The sequence below is a fragment of the Belonocnema kinseyi genome, chromosome 8, assembly GCF_010883055.1.
Source record: "Belonocnema kinseyi isolate 2016_QV_RU_SX_M_011 chromosome 8, B_treatae_v1, whole genome shotgun sequence".
NCBI lineage: Eukaryota > Metazoa > Arthropoda > Insecta > Hymenoptera > Cynipidae > Belonocnema > Belonocnema kinseyi.
The window spans coordinates 9,096,641-9,104,955 of record NC_046664.1 but is presented as its reverse complement, the minus strand read 5'-3'; the positions used below and the strand labels follow the sequence as shown (position 1 = coordinate 9,104,955).

The 8,315-nt window shown below is 33.5% G+C and overlaps 1 protein-coding gene across 1 annotated transcript in view; it reads left to right on the top strand.

Moving 5' to 3' along the window:
• LOC117178361 (fibronectin type III domain-containing protein 5-like) overlaps nt 1–8,315 on the top strand; it is a 293,133-nt gene that overhangs the window by 66,066 nt on the left and 218,752 nt on the right. The window lies entirely within an intron of this gene.

Sequence of the window (8,315 nt, the reverse complement as noted above, 5' to 3'; positions counted from 1 at the left end):
GTTCTAGTTTTGTGATTCATGTAGTGGAAAACCTCCAGAACAGTATCCAAAACATCGATTTTTGGAAAAAAATATCAATTTATCACGTTTATTGTCCACTTATGCCGACTAGGAGTTGTTTTTTTGAAAAAAAATGACTTATAATTCATGATCAGCGACCTCAAAAACCCCCAGTAAAGTATTTAAATGTTTATAAATCGGTTTAAAATCGTAAAACTTGATTTTAATGTCATTTTAATCAAATTTGAAGCAAATTTTCACTTTTCGCGATTTTCTGCCTTTTCATCGCCGTATGGTGGGTTGAAATTTTTGTAAAAAAAAATCAAAACATGGTTTTCGATGTATTTTTTCCCGCAGAATTCGATTCTGAAGTCAAAAAAATAAAATTTTTCTTTATTTTTTTTTTATTTAAAAAAAAACCATGGAAAAACCGTAAAAAATGAGGTTTTTCGATCAAAACCCCATAAAGAAGTAGCTGGACCCTACTTTTTTATTGCAAATTCGGATTCAGCGTCGAAAAATACATAAGAATATATAGGTCTGGTCAATTGCACAGACACTTTTGTTTTTTTTGTGGGCCTGTGTAATTTAACTTTTTCATCAAGATTGATTTTCTTTTTGGGTGAAAATAATTTTATTAACTGAAAGTTTAACTGTTTTATTTTTGGTTAAAAATTGATATTTTTTGGTTCAAAAACCAAACATTTAATTGAAAATGCATTAATTTAGTTGATAATTCGTTGTTTTTTTTCTTATAAAATGAATCTTATAGGTTCAAAATTCATTTTCTTGGTTAAAAACTTACCTATATCGTTGAAAAAGATGTTGTTTGTTGAAAATTTATTTTTCAAACTGAACATTTAATTATTTTATTTTATATCGAAGATTCAACTAATTGGTTTATATTTGAAATACTTTGTTAAATATTTATATATTATTCACAAAGATTTATCAATTTCATGGAGGACACATGTATATTGTTTAAAATGTTTCGTTTCTTTTTTTGTTTTAAAATCCATTTCTATTTTTAAAAATGTAATCATTTTGTTGAAAATTAATTTTTTATCCAAAGTTGATCTATTTAAATATTACATTATTTGCGCCTTGTATGTGATCTTAAATATTTCAGTCCCAAAAGTTTTTGCATACACTATGAATATTGTAGTCCATATAATATTATTTAATACAAATAACTGTTTTTAAACAATTAAGAATAGATAAAATAAAAAGGAATCCGTATAACCTTCAGAGAATAACAGAATTTCCTAACGTCTTTACAGACTAGATGGAGCTATGAATTAAAATTTGTTTAATTAAATTTTTCTGAAAAAAAAATCTTCTCCTTCGTTCTACTGGGAATCGAACCACGGAACTTCTGATTTCCGGTAGGGTTCTTTCCCATTAAGCTACTAAATACTTCGAGAGGAGAATCATTTTTCAAAAATACACGAAGTTTTAAGCAAGATGATACAGTTGAAATTTATAAAGTATCTGTATTATTATGAGAGAATAATAGAACCTCCAAACGGCTTTACAGGCTAGATGGTGCAATGAATTGAAACTTCTTTAAACTAATTTTTTTCTAAAAAAAGGAAGGAGCATAAATCAAAAGATGTTTTTCCCAGAAAAAAATTAATTTAAAAAAATGTTCAATTAATAACTCCATCTAGTCTCTCGATACCTCTAGTAGCTTATTGGAAGAGCACTCGACCAACAATCGGAAGTGCATTCGATGCACATTCGATTCCCAGCGGAGTTAAAGAAGAAGATCTTTCTTCGAAAAAATGTTACTTTCCTAAATTGTAATGGTTTATTATTTTTTTTCAAAAATTTTCTTCAGTAATTAATTTTAATTTACCTATATCTCTGAAAAAACAGAAAGATTTTATCATATCTTCCACGTCAAATTGTTTTACCAAATTTATAATTTAACCCCTGAAAAATTCTCAAAACTATTTAAAAATATTAAACAGGTGGATCGACAGAGCTTCTGCCAAACCAAATTTTTGTAGCAATGAGGGATTGCACTGACTTTGTTGGATTTCTCCATCCGTCAGAGAACTATAATGGTTTCTTCGCCATTCCCGACTGGATGCAACCTGGTGAAGCAGAATTTTCCACTTGCGTTTCCGCTTTTGTACGATTAACAACGGGCGAACATTTCGAAACAGATCTGGAGACGATAAATGGACCTGATAATCATGATCCACATCCCCATGGTCCAGTTATATGTGAAATACGTATAGGAGAAAACGTCGTTTTTTATACTGAACCTTTCGAAATATACAATCCCACTCACATGCACCATTTCGAATTACCTTGTTACCCACCCGAAAACCGCGTTTATGTAACAATGCGAGGAGGACCTGTCTATAGTGCAGTTTTACTAGCACCTAATCAGCTGGCAATGACACATAACAAGCGACGTATTGAGAAAGCTAAATTAGATGTCGGTCCATCTGAAAAAACACCGCAGTCACCTCAGCAGGCTTCCCAGCAACAGCGTAAGACAGAGCACTCGCCTCATAAGACAGCCAGGACACAGCACAGTTCACACCCACCTCGACGCACACAATAAATCTGAGGAAAAACGTGTCCACATCAAAAGGAGCCATCCTGGATAAATAAAGAATTAGGTGCTAATTCGTTGAGCCAGAATCAAAAGGTGGCCACTCTCGAAGCTTAAGAATCCTATATGAATTGAATTGGCAAAATTAGTGGGCTTACCTTTTCATTTCGACACGTCGAGACATCAATTTAATATGGAAAATAATGATCTAATAATGCAAAAACGTCTTTTGTTTCCTTCTATTAATGCAGATTACGGATCTATTGAATTGAACTTAATACTTTGGGATTTACTACGCCAAGTTTATTTCATATATGTTATTAATAACTAGCAACATTAATTGTGCGCTTCTACACGTTTAGTTTTCTAGGTTCAAGGTTAAAAGGATTTATAATTCTAATTTAAAATTATCAACCAAATATTGTGTTGTTCTTGAGGAACTATTAATAAACTACATAACGAAATTTGGTATGCTTCTTCACTCCTCTTGCCCTGTACAAAGGATATTCTATCAACAAATCAAACAGATTCTCTGCCACTGCCAGGTCCATATCACGCCCCCCCCCCCCCATAATATGCACTCGAGAAAGAAGTCTAGCAATTGTGAATAGTATTCCGCCTTTAGGGAACCGCTGTCTCGTAGAATCGATGCATAGGTGAGATAGCGCCTGAAGAGAGGATGTCTGACTCATCCTGCACAGATTTTGATCAATAAGATAGGCCTCGAATTTCGGTAGAATTAGTTCCTTGTTGTTCTGGAAACTTACCAGGATCCAGGTTCACTTTAGACCATAGAGTCTTGATTCCAAACAATTTGTGAAAATGTTTTAGTTGCAGAACAAAAGTAAACCTGAGCACTGCCTTACTAGAATCCGCCATGACCTGTAGATGTCTTAATCAAGGCATAAAAAAGAAGCTTGGATAAGGCTCATGAATAAGATTAGTTTAAAGCGCTAAGATTCCGACTTGTAGGCTCGGAGAACCTGCAAAGATGAAACCACGTCTATCTTAGCAACAGCTTAGCTTTGGAAGCTTATTATATAGGATCAGATTGACAGCTTACGTCAGCTTGATAATTAGGCTGTTTACTAGATTAGATCATATTGAAAATATACTGGCATACCTCAATTTAACAGTTTATGAGAAATCTGTAGAATATAATAAATTTTAGGTGTAAATTCATTTTTATCTTTGAAGAAAGATCTCATTTTGCTTCATTATAAATTGAACCCAAGTCTTCCGATTTCCGGAAGGGTGGTCTATCCACTAAGTTACTGGAGAGGTCGAAAAAAGAATCTTTTCTCACATTCCCCTTTTGTTCCCGCAGCTGCTCCAATTTTACCACAACAGCATAAAGTGCAGCTAGCCTGGGAAGCTCACTTCCCTCTGTGCAGGTGGAAGGCCAAAAGCACCTCATACCTAAAATATTTCTCGATCAGCTTCTCTAATGTCATCAGGATAAAAAACGTTAGGATTATCAGTCTAAAATATTTTGCAGTAGCGTAACCCTCATTCCCAGGTTTGGGAATGCAGGCCACTCTTCCATACTTTCATGCCGATGGCACATGTTTTAGAGAAATGCTTGCCCTAAATAATTTCGATAGTGGAGGGACGACAAAGTCCGTGCCTTTTTGTAAAAACGCTTGATAAATTTCAGTCGCCCCTGGTGATTTAAAGTGTCAAAAGAATCCTACGGCCCATTTCATTTTTTTCTGTCTACGACTTTGGTTGCGAAATACCGGTCGACCTTCTCCAACCCTTGGCCCCAAAATTCATCTTCTTGGTCGCTTCGAATTCGCTGAAAACTAAGGAAGTGAACTTCCATCAGGTGGTTTAGCGTTACTTCTTCATCTTCGGAATACTCGCCCTTTTCGAGCCTTATTTGCCCGAAGTGAGCTTCCAGAATTTCTTTCGATTCCTCGCAGAAGCCTCTCCAATCTTCCTGTTTATACTTTCTTTAATGTTTATTGTATCCAAACTGGGCCGTCTTATACATTCCATCATTCTCATAAAAAATCTACAAAAAATAAAATTTACATATTTATTATATATCTATTTTATTTTTATCTGTAATTATATAATTATTCTAATTTATTAAATAATTAAAATATAAATTCTACAGAATACACTGAAATTCTTTGAAATCTTAAAAATCGCGTAAAATCCCTTGAAATATATTTTCATTTGATTTATTTTGCAAAGTTGACTAGAAATCTTCTAAAACACATTTTATTTAATTTAATTTACTTTTCAAAGTTTGCTAGAAATCCCTTCAAATATTTTAAAATTCTACAAAATACTATTAAATCCCTTAAAATCTTTAAAAGAAAGTCAAAACCGGAAAATCCTTGGAAATCCTGGAAATCTCTTAAAATCCTTAAATCTTATGAAATTCTTTGAAAACCCTTACAATCTCTTGATATCTTTGAAATCGCTGGAAATCTCTTCAAATTCCATTTAATTTAATTTATTTTTTCATAGTTTACTAGAATGCTCTTAAAATGCTTGAAAATCCTATAAAATACTTCAAAATCGCTTGAAAGCTTGAAAAAAAGTAAAAGTCCTCTGAATATCCTTGAAATCTATGAAATCCCTTGAAATCCTTAAAATTTTAATAAAGTGCTTAAATCTCTTGGAATTCCTGGAAATGCCTTAAAATCTCTTAAAATATTTGTAATCGCTTAAAAATTCCTTTGAAATTCTAATTAATTTTAATTATTTTTTAAATGTACTAAAAATGTATTAAAATATCTCGATATCCTACAAAAAATGTTGAAATCCCTTGAAATCTTCGAAAAAAGTAAGTAATTCCCTGAAATCTCTTGAACTCTTTGTAATCGCTTGAAACTCCTAAATAATTCTATTTCATTTCATTCATTTTTCAAAGTTTTCTAGAAATCTTTGAAAATATCTGAAAATCCCCAAAAAAATCCTTAAAATCTTAGAAAAAAGTAAAAATCCTCTAAAACACCTTAAAATCTTTGGAATCGGTTGAAATTTTATTTTAACAGTTTTGAAATCGCTTGAAATGCCTTGAAATTTTATTTAATTTATTTTTCCAATTTCACTAGAAATATCTTAAAATATCTGAAAATCCTACAAAATTCTTTGGAATCTCTTGAAATATTGGAGAAAAAAATCCTTGGAAATATCTACAAATCTGAGAAATCCTTGAAAACTTAATGAAATCCTTCAATCTTGTGAAATTCCTGCAAATATCTTCAAATTCCTTAAAATCTTTGTAACCGCTTGAAACACCTTAAATATTTTAATTCGTTTCAATTGTTTTTTCAAAGTTTACTAGAAATCGCTTAAAATATCTGGAAAACCTCCAATATTTTTTCAAGTCCTTCACACCTTACAAAAAAAGTAAAAATCTTCTAATATCGTTATAAATTTGTCGATTCGCTTGAAATCCTAGAAGATTTGATCATTATGATACTTGCCGAAATCGTTGAAATATCTTATCATCTAATTAATTTGTTTATCAAATTTATCGGAAATCTCATAACAAATCTGGAAATCCTACAAAAACAATATTATAAGCATGTGTAACGATTTTTTAGTTAAATTTAGATAAAAAATAATTAAATAATTCCAGCAAATAATAAAAATTTTGAAGCTTAGAACCAGCTATTTCCACATCTGAGAAGTGAGATCATCTATTTGTTTTAAAAAAATCAATAAAGCGTTGCTTTCGGACAAAAGCCGTAAAAGTTAGTATTGTTAGTAGAGCCTACTCAATAAATATGAAGTTTATTACTTGAATTATTCTTCATGCATAATTTTGTTTTATTCATTCCAAACCTAAGTATAATATAATTTTTTAATTATTGTTGATAAACATTATTTCATACATATAGAAAAAATACGTTGAAAAAAGGTTTTAATATTAAACACTTTTAACATTAAATACAAATCTAAACCACAAATTGAAGTAGAACTATTTTAAATTTAATACAGGTGGATCTACAGAGCTTCTGCCAAACCAGATTTTTGTAGGAATGAAGGATTTCAGTGATTTTGTTGGACCTCTCTATACGTCAGAGCCCTTCAATAATTTCTACACACCCATCTGGATGCGACCTGGTGGAGCACCTGAGATTCATGATATCTATAGTGCTGTTTTACTAGAACTTCACCAGCTATCCCTGTCGTACAACAAGTTACGTAATCAGACCAAAGAGCTTATACATATAGAGTAGGCATGCTAAAGGCGCGCGGCAAGTGGGAACGTCAGCGGTTAGAAAGAGAGAGACGATTGCGTAGGGTTGCTGTCTTTTTCTACTGGAGCATGCGCGTTGACCTCATTAACATTCACCCGTGAATTGAATCGCTTGTTTATGTCATTAATCGTTAACTTATATGTATGATACTTACTTGTGGAAACTACGACTTTTATCTCCAGGTAGTGATTCCTTCTTACACAGACAACAATTAATAATCATATTAAATAAACATATACAGCCCAACAATCTTTGGTTCGCAGCTATACTGCTAACAATAACATTGAGATACATAGGTTAAAGTTTGACCGTTATACCAGCGGTGCGCGCGTGCGCAGTACGCTATGAAAGAGAGAGATAGCAACCCAACGCAATCGTCTCTCTCTTTCTAACCGTGGACGTTCCCACTTACGGGCGTGCCTACTCTATCTGTATAAGCTCTTTGAATCAGACACCTTCGTTAGATGTCAGTAAACCTAATAAGCAAGCTAGGGCACAGCAGTCTTCACCCTCCTCGACGTTAACATTAAATCCGAAGGAATGCGTGTTTAAATAAAAAGGTTTCATCTCGGAGAAACTAAATAAAAAGGTGCTAACTCCTCGAGACAAGATCCAAATGTGCTAACTAGCGTGGTGAACTCTCGAAGCTTGAGAATTCTATATATGATCGACCGCGAAGAAAGGAAAACTACTGTGTTTAGTCGTAGCGGTTAGATGCAAGCGGAGCTCACGGTTACGGCGCCCAAAGGTGTTCGCACAAGAAAATTTGTTGCAGTGCGCTAGAGCCGTCTCACTGGCGTGTCGTCTGTGCACGAACGCCTGAAGCCACCCAATCTCATACAGTCTGACGTGCTGCTTCTGCCTGAGTAGTGACGCACACAAATTCTTCGCTATCTACACCAACTCAGAATTCTCTTGAGCAAGTAAGGCCAGGGACCGCAGCAATCCGTCTGGTTCACGCGATTGGTTGGCTTTATGGGTTCGTGCACGAACGACACGTCCATGAGACATCTACAGCGCACTGCAACGGATTTTCTTGTGCGACCACCAGCAAGGTGCAGTGGTAAGTAGAGGCGTTCTTTTCGTAGACGCATTAGGTCCCCTTCTTCGCGGACGGTCACATTAATCGAATTGGGAAAATCAGTGTCCTCAACTTTGTAAAATTTTTGTATTTTGTCTTTACAAGCTAGCACCTTTTCATCTGGATACGTCGAGGTATCAATTTGATATGCAAAAGCATTATCCAACAATCCACTGATATATTATTCTTTAATTAACTTATATATTATTCATAACTAGCAGTATTATTCGTGCACATGTTTGCGTTTAGTTTCTTCTGTTCAAGGGTAAAAGAATTTTTTATTTTAGTTTTAAATTATAAATAAAATATATTTTGTTGTTCTTAAGAACCTATTGATAAAATACATAAGGCAATTTTGTATGCTTCTTCACTCCTCTTTAACTAATTCCCACGCTAAATCCAATATCGTAATTTCAGTTATTCTTGCCATCCAAGAAAG